This window comes from Pinus tabuliformis, chromosome 7 (genome assembly GCF_031772625.1).
Source record: "Pinus tabuliformis cultivar Carrire ecotype Pingquan chromosome 7, CPIR1, whole genome shotgun sequence".
Taxonomy (NCBI): domain Eukaryota; kingdom Viridiplantae; phylum Streptophyta; class Pinopsida; order Pinales; family Pinaceae; genus Pinus; species Pinus tabuliformis.
Genome location: NC_142293.1, coordinates 1,757,239,362 through 1,757,253,237, shown reverse-complemented (window position 1 = coordinate 1,757,253,237; position 13,876 = coordinate 1,757,239,362).

Below are 13,876 nucleotides of genomic sequence, written 5' to 3'. Positions count from 1 at the left end.
AAAATACATTTTTCACTCTTAGGTTCTAAAGCTTTATGTTTCTCATCTGGAATATGGACCCATGCTTCACTTCCAAAAACACAAAAGTGACTTACATCTGGTTTAATTGAGCTCCATGCTTCTTCTGGAGTGATATTCTTTAAAACCTTAGTAGGAGTGCGATTTATTATGTAATTTGCACAGTTAATTACTTCTGCCCAATAATTAAGACTAAGTCCTTTAGATTGAAGCATACAATTAGCCATTTCCTTTAAGGTGTGATTCTTCCTTTCAGCTACACCATTTTGTTGTGGAGTATATGGAACAGTATGTTGCATTTGAATTCCATTCTCAGTGCAAAAGTTGATGAATTTGTTGTTAACATATTCTCCGCCATTATCAGATCTTAGCTTAAGAATTTGATGTCCAGATTTTTTTTCAACAAAGGCCTTAAAGGCCAAGAACATGTTAAATAATTCACTCTTGAGTTTTAAGAAGTATACCCAAGTGCGTCTGGAGAAATCATCAATGAAAGTTAAGAAATACGTGTAGCCAGAGAATGAAACAACTGGAAGTGGACCACATAACTCACTATGCACCAGCTGTAAAGGGGCTGAGGCGTGCCAAGAGGCATGTTTTTCGAAACTATCCCAATGATGTTTTCCGAGTACACATCCGGAACAAACACCATCTTTGCAAGATACCATTGGAAGACCTGTCATCATATTTTCTTTACATAGATTCTGAAGGTAGCGATAGTTTAAGTGACCAAATCGCTCATGCCAAAGTTTGCTCACTTCATCATTATGAGCAACAAATACCGAGGGAAGATTTGATGACCCAAAGTTGTGAAACTTATACAACCTTGTAGAATCATCAGCAATGCCAGTAAATAAAATATGTCTAGGATCTCTTAGGTCCTTAATTACAACATCGTGAGGTGAAAATTCAACGATTTTACCTTCACCTGAATGAGTTATCTGATATACAAATAGAAGGTTGCAGGATAAGGTTGGAACACATAATACATCATTAAATTGACCATTGTCTATATGAACAGTTCCAGCCCGTACAACACTAAGAGATCTATCATCACCAACATATATATTTTTGGTGTTACAATCATTTAAAGAAGAAAACATGGCTTAGTTTTTGGCCATGTGAGAAGAAGCTCTAGAATCAATGAGCCACTCATGAGAATGAGAAGAAGAAGATACATTTAGTGCATAGCCAGACCGAGATGCTTAACAACCACATGCAGAAAGTGCCATTCCTGAAGATGAAGTTGAAGTTGAAGTTGAAGAGTGCTCCAAATGGATATTATGCTTCTTCATTGCTGCTTCCAAGGCTTCCATCTTCTTAAAGCATTTGGATTCTAAGTGGTTATCTCGATTACAAAAGTTGCAATGTCTATCAGTCTTCTTCCCTTTGTTTTTATTTGTCTTATCATTTTGTTGAAATTATTTTTCATTTTGAGGCTGAAATTGCTTAGGACCATTGTTTGGCTTAGGACCATTCCTTTTAGGATACAACTTCTTAGGATTCTTTGAATTTGGTTGCTGCTGGGTGGATAACACTTTCTTAGAAGAGTTTCCAAGATTAAGAAGACCAAGGTGTAAGAGTTTTTCTTGTTCTCTTATTAAAGAATCACAAAAGGAATCAAAAGAAGGGGACTTGTAGGCTTGTCCTTGAGAAATGAAGGCTTCTCTTGTAGAATGGAAAGTGGAAACAAACACAGAATAGGCTGGTCCCAACTTAGTAAGAATGGAATAGATAAGGCTACTATCTTCTTTCTTAACCTTAACACCTTCCAAGAGAAGTCTAAGGGTCTTGAACTTGGACAAAAAATCTTCAATGCAAGAAAAAATATTGGGGTCTAATGTAAGCAACTCATTTTTGAGTTGATGGGCTTTAAGTTCATTTTTAATTCCAAAAACTTTAGTGATCTGTTTCATTGCTTCTTCAGCAGTATCAAGTTCTGCAATATGGAATCTAAGATCTGGAGAAATAGACATCCCTATCAACCCATGTGCTTGATCTTGCCTATTTTCCCATTTATCTGCCTTATCTTCATCTTTCGGTTTGGTTTCTTGGTCTGAGGCTATTCTGTAGAGACCTTTACTTCTAAGTAAATCCACAATGTAGGACCACCATTGAAAGTAGTTGGTGCTATCAAGAATAACTTGGCATGGACTTTCCATTTTAACAGAAACTGAAGCTATAGATGTTGAAACTAAGTGTTCCAATGGAAATATCTCGAAAAATTAGGCTGGTTAAAAAAAAACGGCTCTGAAAACGGCTCCCGGATGAAGAAGTTATGGCTTTTTGAAGAAACGTTGATGAAGATGCCGACGAAGTGCGGGAATGTGTGGACATGAAAAATCCACCCCCAAAAAAAAAGAGACTTGAACTCAAGACCTCTACTCTCATAAATTAGCTTTGGACCAAGTGAGCTAAACAAAAAGTTTGAGAGAGAGAGAGAGGGGGGGTGTGGGGGGGGGGGGGGGGGGGGGGGGGGGGGTTGAAGCTTTGGGTTACGTGCTTGCTTTGAGAAAGCTCTTTTTCCCTACAAAACAAAAAACAAAAAACCCAACACGGACATACAAAAAAAATGAACCTTACGGCTCGAAGTTAGCTTTAGCCGGAAACTAAATATTTTCCTCAATATTTCTGATTTTCCGAGATCACCCTAAGGCGCAACGGAAAAGAGCATACGCATGAGAAAAATCCTTCCTTTCTGTTTCTGATTTGCCCAGATCGCATAGAGTCGCGGGGCAAAGAGCATACGTAGAAATGAAAGGTATAGATCCGGTAATAAAAAAATCTAAATAAACCGAAACCGAAATAAACAGAGAGAAAATAACTGTAAACTGTAAATAAACACTGTATACCTCTAGATCTTAAAAATGACGCAGCTATGGCTACCGGAAACCTTTTCACGTGAAACGAGAGGGGTTCCTCACTGGAAAAAATGATCCCAACACAACAGAGTAGGCCTCTCGGCCCGAAAGCAGTCAGAAATAGTAGATCTAGGAAACGGTAGTTGGATGCAGTTCTACTGGCTTCAGACTTGGATCACCAACGGACGCGGCCCTCAAATAGCTCTGATACCATGTAGGAATTTATAGGGTAAGTTCCTCAGACAGAACACCAAAGGACACCACTCACAAACAGATCACAAATCAATACACCAGTACTTTTGACGTGGTTGAAAGCCTCAAAGAGGGAAACAGTCCACGGCCTGAGCCAACGCGCCACTTCAGGCAACTTATTAATAAAAGAATAAAAATTTACATAAGATTCTCTTATGGACGGTTAACCTACAAATTACCCTCCATGCTCTTTAAATAGAGATCATGGAACAATCGGGTGTTAAGCCACGGATCAAGTGTCGGTAATACCGAGGAGAGAATGAACCGTCGGATCACTACATATCGTGACCGTCGGATTGTAAGTTACAAAATGTACATAGTAAAGAAACACACTTTACCTAACTCTATACTAGACCAAGTTATATTTAACTATTTCCTATGTGTCGGAATATCCTAACATATTCCTGCCATTTAAGAAACCATGCTGCTCTCGAGAAAGATAATTAGAGTAGGTACCCCGGATCCTTTCTGCAATAATTTTCGAAATGATTTTATATATGGTGTTACATAGGAAAATAGGTCTGTAGTCTAAAAAGGTAAGAGTATCATTTTTCTTTGGAATCAAGGCAATGTAAGTAGATGATATGATATGATTTATGTTACCCCCCATTTTGGACTCTTCCACCATCCCCAAAATGTCATTTTTCATCAGCTCAAAAAATGTATAAATATGTCGATGGTCCATCCATCTGGGCCCGAGCATTTGTCTTTTTTGAAGGATTTCATAACTGACAATAATTCTTCCTCCGTGACAACAGCAAATAAACGATCATTTTGTTTATTATCGAACATGTTAGGAAAAGGCTCTATACCCCACATAATATCATTCATGCCAATGTGCCTATCCCTTCTATATGCATTCTGAAATAATTTTACAGCTTCTTCAGAGATCTCATCTTGTGTGTGTAGCAGCCAGCCCTCTTCATTCTTGATTTCCCATATAGAATTTGTTTCCCTCCTTTAACCAAATGGCCCGAATTTTTAGTCTCCATGTTGCCTCTTCAATGGACAAGAGATTTTGTTTCTTTTTTTCCAACTCCCATATCCGAGAGCGCATATCCCATGTTAAAGTGCGATCAGACATACTTCTGGCAATGCATCCAAGTTCCTTATTTATCTCTTGTAGTTTTAGTCTGTTAGACCATCTCTTATGAGTTTGCCACTCTTGTACCATTTTTTGAAGCCGAGCCATGCGGCCAATCAATGATTCAGTCTAAGAAGACACAACCTATGGATCATATGATTGCCATGTTTCCTGAACAATTTTGTTGAAGCCATCATCCTCTAGCCATATCCTGTTAAACTTGAAAGGATATTTCTTTCTGTGTAGATTGTTTATTTGGTTCTATTTTACTCTGTTATTTGTCCACGGTTATAAGTTCAAGTTGTGTTATTTTCCATAATTTTCTTTGGATGTTTGAATTTGTGAGATTTTTTAAGAAATTTTATTTTGGGAGTGTTTGAATTGTATTTTTGATGAAGGAAATGGATTCGGCACAGTTATAAACTCCTGAGACACCCAAAATATTGAAATTAACAACTATAACTTGAATTTCCTAAAAATTGTAATAGAATTTTTCAAAATAGTACTTAAATTTCCATTATTTTCATGAGAAAATTGTAGCCTTTTAAAACAATTGCATTCCAAATGAATAGAGTGAAACCATTGCATTCTTAGTGAATAGAATAATTAGACAATGCTAATTTTAAAAATTGAACACAATGAAGTTAGTACATATATGTGATACCTATGACCCCAAAAAATTAATGATTATTGAAAATGGGTTTGAATGTGTTGTGTCACACCACTCTCTTGGTCAGTAAAAGTAATTGGGGAAAGTTGGTCTCTTTAATTCGTTAGGGTTTTAAAACAGGTTGCAGTGTATATGTCTGAACACTTAACACATGCAGCTGCAGCTGTGGGTCGGATGAAGTTGACTTTGTGGCTTCTATCGACATGGTTTGGGACATTTATCTTGTGTGGCAGGTTGTCTCTCTGCAGCTGTTTCCCGTATTTTCAGAGATTTTCTCAGATTTCATAGCCCCGACAAGAGGAAATTCTGCTTTCATGGTCACACAGCTCCTGGCATATGTTTCGTCGTTTGCTCAAGGGCATCAAGTCCTTATGCTTCCGTGCTTCCTACAAAAAGGTGTGCATTAAAAAAACCCCAATCATTTTGAGTATTGTTCTTAATGTTTGAATTAAGAAACCTCGTTCCTGCATGCTCTTCTATTAATATTTGGACCTATATAAAATGTGCATGCTTGTAAGGCCAAACGAACTGAAAAATTAACTGTAATCAAATTCTCCTAGATTTGATCGCAACAAAATTTGGTGGAGATTAATTAGAATAAGAATTTTAAATTGTGAAATTAGGATAATAACTGTAATCAAATTATCCTATATTTAAGGGCAATAAATCAGGATAATTTAACTAGAGTTAAATCTATTTAAAAAGTTCAAAAATATATTTTAAACCACCTAAAACCATAACTTTTCCAAAATTTTTACTGTTATTATCAGAAGATAAGACGAAAGGATATTCAGTGAGAAAAGAAGGAGATCCGAGAGTGCTCAAATTTACCAGCCATTAGAGTGGAGCGTGTGTCATGACTAGTAGATTAGGTTTTGGAGGTTGTTGAGAAGCTGTGGGGAATGGATTGCAGGTTTTGGAGGTTGATTAGGTTCTGGAGGTTGTTGAGAAGTTGAGGGGAATGGATTGTGCATGTGCAGTGAAAGGTTATTGTATTGGCGTGAAAGGAGAATGACATTTATTAAAATGGATGTGAGCAGACCAAATGAGAGATCATAGGATTTAGCTAGTGCAAATGGTGTTGGAAGCTTAGATCAAGGAATGGATCAACAAAGTTAGAGATGTAGCAAGAGAGTGGTACTATGGATGAGAAAAAGGAGAAGGAGTCAATAATTTCAAGTTTAGTGAAAGAGTCATTACAACAATAGTGAGTGAACACCTTAAGGGCTTTTGGTCCAAGTTCAAATCTTGTTATTTTTGTGGAAAGTTGTAAGACCTATTGGTGAGGGAGATATGTTGCCCAAGAGCACAGATTGCTAAAAAAGCCTTAAAATTTCGATCAATCATACATGTAGCGTAGTTGGGTTTAGAGTCATCAAGTTGTGAAATGGACCACTTGGATAAGTACCATGGTGATATGTGTGTTGGTATCCTAGCTTGAGGGGGGCAGTGTGATAATATAAGATAGTTGATGAATCATGTGCATGAAAAGGTGTCCTAAATAAGGGGCAGATACAAAGACTAGTTACCCATGTATTCTTGTAGATTTTAACCTTTTTATAGGAATTTTTTAAGCATGTGACAATTTTTCCATGAATGTGATTTTCTCTTTAGAATTTGGCAATTTTCTTTTTTTAAGAAATCTGAGATTGAGAGTTTTTGAGTTGCTTTTTTAATGGTGGAAATGGATTCAACACCATTAAGAACCTAAAACTTTGAAACTTGATAGATATAACTTGGGTCTCTTTAAAAGTACAATGACTCTATTGACTCAGAATAAATCCTAGAAGTCCTCAATGGGTACTTTCACCTAAAACATGATGACCCAAGCATGAAACTCATGTTTTAATAAGTCATAATAATAATAATAATAATAATTCTTTTCTTTATTATTTTAACAAGTACATTACAAGATGACTCAAATACATTTAATGAAGACCGAACCTAGTTACATTTTCCAACACTCCCTCTTAATGAGGGTGGTATTCATCATATACAAGTACAAGGAAGATCTCAACTATATGAACCGTGAAGAACTTTAGGCACCGCAATTCCATGGACTAGATTCCTTACGAGGGGAATCTATCCATTGGTCTCTCAAAAATTTAGGGACCGCAATGCCATAGACTACATTCCTAAATAGGGAAATCTATCCAAGTGGAAGTAAGGTGGACTCAAGCTTTTAGCCTCTCTAGGTACCATTAGACTTACTTGCTAAGCACCAACCCAAATATCCAGGTGTGTATCCAAAAACAAAGCTCTATAATCAACACTACCTTTTCCAACTTCGGGACCTATACATCAACACAAAGTTTCGATGAGATGTCCTCCAAGAAAATGCTTCACTCACAAAGCCTCAACACTCCTTGATCCAACAGATCAAGGATGACCAATCCCTCCCAGTCAAACGGATTGGTAACCAGCATGCTATCAAAACCTTCGAGAGATTCACCTGTACAAACACAACCCCAATAATATACTTTCATATGTACATAATCAAATACAAACATTGGGGGTATTTCAGACAACTTGATGTTTCTTTTCAACTTTTCATAGTGGGACTACCAACCAAATCTCTCACAGAAGATTCCTCAATCATACACTTTCCTTTCCTACTTCCTATGTAGCAAAATATACTCCAAAATTCATTCTTCAAGAAACAAGCTATGCCCTCCCTCTCGACTAGGGAGCATCTCTTTATTCAGACTCCCTCTTAATCTCAGGGAGATCAACTTCTTTTCGTTATTGGAGAATATTTTGTGCCTTCCAACCATTTCATGAGATTTACCATCATCCCTATCATGCTTATCACATCAACGAACATCTTCATCATATTGAAGATTGTGTACCTTCACAACTTAGGTAGAAAGTACAACCAACTCTATAGAAGAATGAAGTTAGCCATATCTGAATTATGAAAGTATTTCAACCTTACATATATCTGATACCCAAACTTAATTAGAAACAAGATACACATACTCTTCAACATCTTGCTATGGACTCTGTCATAAACTCTATACTACTTTATAACAAATTTCATTCCATCTAGGGTTTCAATGTTTCTTTCAAACGTGTGACATATCCTACTACAACATATAGAAAACCCTAGAAACAATTTCACCAAATATATATTTACAAGGCATCTAACAACTTTCAGAATTCATATATTAGACTTTCCACTAGGGGTTCATACAAATCCTAGATTTCATACAAAAGAATCAATCAAAACCAATCACAGCTTAAGCATTAAAATTACCAACTTCCACTAGGGTTAGTTGCAAACCCTAGATTTTCAATCAAACAACAATCCCAACCCAAACTCAGATTTCAGTGATCTTACACAAACCTCAAATCATCATATTGCTATCATACATCATAGATTTTTACTTCTACTAAGGTTCAACTCCAAAACCCTAGAATATCACAAATATTATCATCCTATAAAGAAACACTTTCATTAGGGTTTAGTTCCAAACCCTAGGATTCATGATTATCGACAAATATGTCAACTCATATGTCTAGGACTTCATCATCATGCATATGCATTTCATATCATGTGTTAGTCAAACCCAACTTCACAAAGATCAATAAGAGTTAGACATATAACAAACTTGATTAGACTAGGGTTTGATTATACAAACACACACATACCAAGGAAATCATTTATAAGACATTATAAGGGTCTTGCTTACAAATTCCACCAAACCCTAATGAGTTAGTGTTTCTTGATCATAATAAAATCCCAAACATGACATAATCAATAAAAACTTTCAGATAGCATTTCCTAAGCACAATAGCATTTCACACATTGTGAGCATAGCCTTAGGTTAGGGTTTTTCCACAGAACTTGTCTAGGGTTCCGTAAAATCAGTTAAGAATATAAATGGGGTAGATTTATCAAGTGATGAATCACCCTAAATAAGAATCAATATGATTCAATATAGCTAGACACAACAATGTTAGTAATAGTTTGTCAAATGAATAAAAAAATATTATCAAGAAATCAATGTTTTAATGCATACCTTTGTTCCTTGACATACCTTGTCTTGAGAGGTCCTCGTTCATACTCCTTGAAAATATAGAAAATGTTTTCCTAATCAAGACAATAGAGAGAGAATGATGTTTAATATTTAATATAATCAAAACTAAATGAGTACATGAAAGAAAAAAGTATGAAAGGAAATGAGATACTTATCTTTGGGATTTGTTGGGGGCTCCCTCCAAAGCTTGAGGGATACTTATAAACCAATAAAACAAAGAAAAAGTATTTTCCAAAAACATGTTAAAACCTATAAATTCTAAACATCAAAAATACAAAATAGAATATCTAGGACTAGAAGCAAAGGAATTAATAGTGTAAGTCCTTTATATCAGATTCTTCAAGTTTGACTTTCTTTGGATCTTCTTCTTCAACAATGTTAGCATGATATCTTTCCCTCTTCTTGTTTTTGGATTGTCGGGAAAGTGACTCCTATAGTTACCCTTCTTATGACATTGATAACATCCTACCTTGGACATGTCTACTTTCGTCCTTGCTCCTTTCGACTTCTTTCCTTTGTGTTGAGCATTGTATGCATTAGATACTTCTTCAGGATTGGAAACTAGAGAGATCCTCAATTCTGCGTGACTACAAGCAGTCCATAGTTATTCAAAAGTGGGAGCTTCCTTCCAACTACTAAGTCCTGCAGAAAATGCACCCCAAGTAGGTGGCAATCTTGATAGGGAAACGATCATGAGTTCTTTGTCAAGAACAATTTCATTAATGACCAAAATATCATCTATGATACTTGTTATCTTCACAAAGAAGGAGGCCATTGTATCTTATTTAGTCATATTTGTGATCCTTAGTTCATTCTTCAAGCTTGCCACTTAACCAATGTTCTTAATAGTGAATAAATTTGACAAGGCTTCATACATTTCCTAAGCATGATTGATGTTGGCTATAAATGGGACAATATTATCTTTTATTCTTTCTACCATTAGAGTCATGGCCACCAATTTTAATTCTCTGAATTTTACTTTTTCAACATCACTCGAGTCATCTGTAGGCTACTTAACTTTTCCTTTGACCAAGTCAAGTACTTTGTTCTTTTCAAGGATGAGGTCAATCCTCTTCTTCCAAGATATTTAATTTGAATCTCCTTCAAGTTTTTTCTCTCCATTGATTGTGTTATACGTATTCCTTGAATATAGTAGACTCCTTCATTGAGATAATATTTTTGAATGGTTACTTGACCAAGTGCTTGAGACAACCTTTTTCTTCTTTCTTCACGAAAGCTCTGATACCTAGTTAGAAAATCAAAAAGGAAGAAATTTTTTCTTATTCTTGATAATTACTCGTGATTTTCTTGATTTGTTATTATGTTTCTTTATATCTTCTTTCTTTTACTTCGTCAAGCAATTACCAAATAAATAACACATAAAACAATGGACACCATATGTAGGCTCATAGCCAGGGCAAAACCCCTCTCTAGGGGAAAACCTAGTCAGAAATTCTTCCTTCAATAGTTTTCAAAGGATATTCCAATCCTCTTGACCTTGACACAGACTTTCCTCCACACCAAGTCAACCTTCTTCCTTACTTGCAGATGATCCTTCTTGACCTAGCAGTCAACAACAACAACACTTTCTTCGACCCAACAACTTCGACCTTGCCTTAGAGACTTCAATCTTCACTGAAAGACTTTGATCTTTAATTAGAACCTTTGATCTTGGACCAATACAACTTCTTGAGGTGACAACATCATAGGGAAACTCACTATGGAATCAACACGACAAGTGGTTATGGAATCATATGACAATTGGCTATGACATCAATAAGAGAACTTTGATCTTCCAAACTAAGGCATGAGAGAGAGAGATAGTTGCACCAGAGGTTCGATTTTCCCTTTCTCCTTCTTCTATAGTTGCACCAAAGGTTCGATTTTCCCTTTCTCCTTCTTCTATAGCAAACTCCCACTTCCTTCTCCTCCTTCTATTTCACACTTCTTCTAGCTACAAGAGAGATCGAACTTGCTTGTGAGAGAGAGTGCTTCAAATGGAATTTGAATGGCTTCATTTATAGCCCTTTGGTGAGGTCGAATAACCTCCTTTGAGGCCAAATTGATCATCTTAAGGCCGACTTGGTGTGGAGACAACATAATTCATATTTTACTCAATACTTAACTTTTTTACATGATTCAAAAGCCCAATAAGGGTCTCCTTAAAAGTACAATGGTCCTATTGACTCAAAATAAATCCTAGAAGTCTTCAATGAGGACTTTCACCTAAAACATGATCACCCAAGCATGAAACTCATGCTTTAATAAGTCATAAGTCATAATAATAATAATAATAATAATAATTCTTTTCTTTATTCTTTTGACGAGTACATTGGAAGATGACTCAAATACATTTAATGAAGACCGAGCCTAGTTATATTTTCCAACAGGTTGAACATGATTTAAGGTGGGACTTTATCATAATTAGTTAAAGCAATTTTGCGTGGGTGTTATCTCAAGAATCTCTAAAGTTGGAATTTCGATACAAACTTAACCAAAAATTCAGATATTTTCTGTCGTATAAAAAAAATGGTTAGGTTATGATCTAGCTATAAATTGGTTGAAAAAAATAAAAATTAAGGCCATTTAATTTTTTAATTAAACATTTTATATCATTCTACCTAAAAATACCCTAAGCACCTAAAGGAAATATTTAAAATATATAATTTAATGTAAATCTTATCATATTTACTAGCATCAAGAATAATGTAAAAAGTCATGCTGAAAATGACTTGTTTAAATCAAATTTAATTTATGGTGTTCGTTCCTTGTATAGGGAAGCATTACATCACAGGTATCATGGATTTTGAACATGAAGCTTCATAACCACATTCTAAAGATGAATATATTTAGTTTTTATTTATGATATATAAATAAACATTTGACTGCACATTACATGAATCTAACCTATATAAAATCCTATGTACAACCCTTGTACCTTTTCTAGTTCCAAGATGAAGATAATTCATTATATTTTAATAAATGAGAACTTGGTTCTTGTAAAAGTTCTTATGACTTCGGTAATTGATCTGTTGCATGAGTCTCCTTATTTATATTTTATTTTCAATGTCATATTGTAGTGATGCATATTTATTTCTTATTTCTTAGTAATTTAAATATGTGTTATAATTGGTCCACGAGGTCTTGGATAGATGATCGCGTGTTCTCTTAAGGCACTCCTTGATGTGAAGTCACCATCCCAATTGGGATGACATATTGGACATGATGAAGATGTAGCCTTGCCAAGTTTACAAAAAAAATGTGACATAATTGTAAAAAGTAAGATGATCAAACTTTTGTTAATATAAAGTTTAAATGTGAAAAACTTAAAATATTGTTAATTAAAAGTGAATTTGATTAATTGGAAACTTTTTATAAATAACTTAAAAAGAAATTATATTTAAAAAATAAAATAATTATAATATATTTTTTCAAATAGAAATATTTAGTTTAAATGAAAATGTGTTATTTAAAATGTTAACATCGCTAATAATTTTGTTATTACGCTTTACTTTTCTTTAATAATGAATGAGTAAACATTTTCCCATTTATGAGTGAGTAAACTTTTTCCTATGTTTAATTTGAAACAATAAGTAAACACTCCTCACTCTTGATTTGAAGGAGTACTTACTAAGTATATGTTATGCATTTATAGTTTGGAAAATTTTCACATTATTGAATTGTTTATTTTATATATATTTGTTTTGTATGTGGAACGAAAAATTATAATTTTGAATTTCATATTAATAAAGTATAAATATAAAGGAGAGAAATTATATACATATATAAAACAGTTAAGAGTATGTGTTTCTTTGGTAAAATGTTATAGGTTCAAATTCAAGGAGGATTAAAATATATATGCCTTTATAAAATTAGTTTAAATTCAGGATATGGCAAGAACACGAACAAGAAGGATGAGATTATCTCGAAGAATCAAGGACGGAGCGAAGGAAAATGATGAGAAAGATATCAATTTGAAGATCGATTCAACTCTTAATTCAACTGAAAATGAGTATTAGAAACCTGAAAAATATGTTTGTGAAGATCCATTCACAAGGAATAAAATGGAGATTGAGCAACAAAGAAAAAGATCAATTCTTTGGGATCTTTCTTTTATTGAAAGAGAACAAACAAAAATAGAATCGGATTTGTCCTCTAAGTGTTTAAATGAAAAAATATTATATATTAGTTGAATATCTAATTTAGGCATAATCTTAAAATTAAATTATCATTATTATTATTTTTCTTTTTCAAAATCATTAAAAATAAATAAATAACAAACTTAATTTTAATTTAGTTATTAAAAATTAATTAAATATAATACTAATAAAAAATTATTTCGAAACAAATATATATATATATATACCAAGATTGAAAAGCACAAGTTTCATACAAGATAGAAAGACACGTTTGTTGGAAAAAGAAAATGAAAAGGGAATCAACTAGCAATTTACATTGCATTTGTCCATTTCTTTATTTACCACCTATATTTTATGTTATTATAAATTTTACTAAAGTCCATAGGTTGAAAATTTTACTAAAGTCTAGGTGTTGAAATTTTTATCAGTAAAGTTTAGAGATTATTATTAAGTCTTTTAGGGCTAAAATTTAAATTTCAGTGTACATGAATCTTTGAATTATAAATTTTAAAATTTAATCATATATTTAAATTTCATTGTACATGAATCTTTAAATTATAAAATTTAAAATTTAAAGATATTAATTTATTAATTTATTTTTAAACTAAATGTTTCAAAATGTCAGTCAACAAAAGTTTATTATAACTTTATTTTAAATTATTATTAGTTACAAAAACAATTAATATATAAGTTAAACATATTTACATTTAAAAAGATATGGAACAAATTTTTTAACCATTGAGATTTATGAGTACTTTATCGTGGAGATTCTTAATTTGTAAATAGGTTTTTTTATAATATCATGGGCTCTT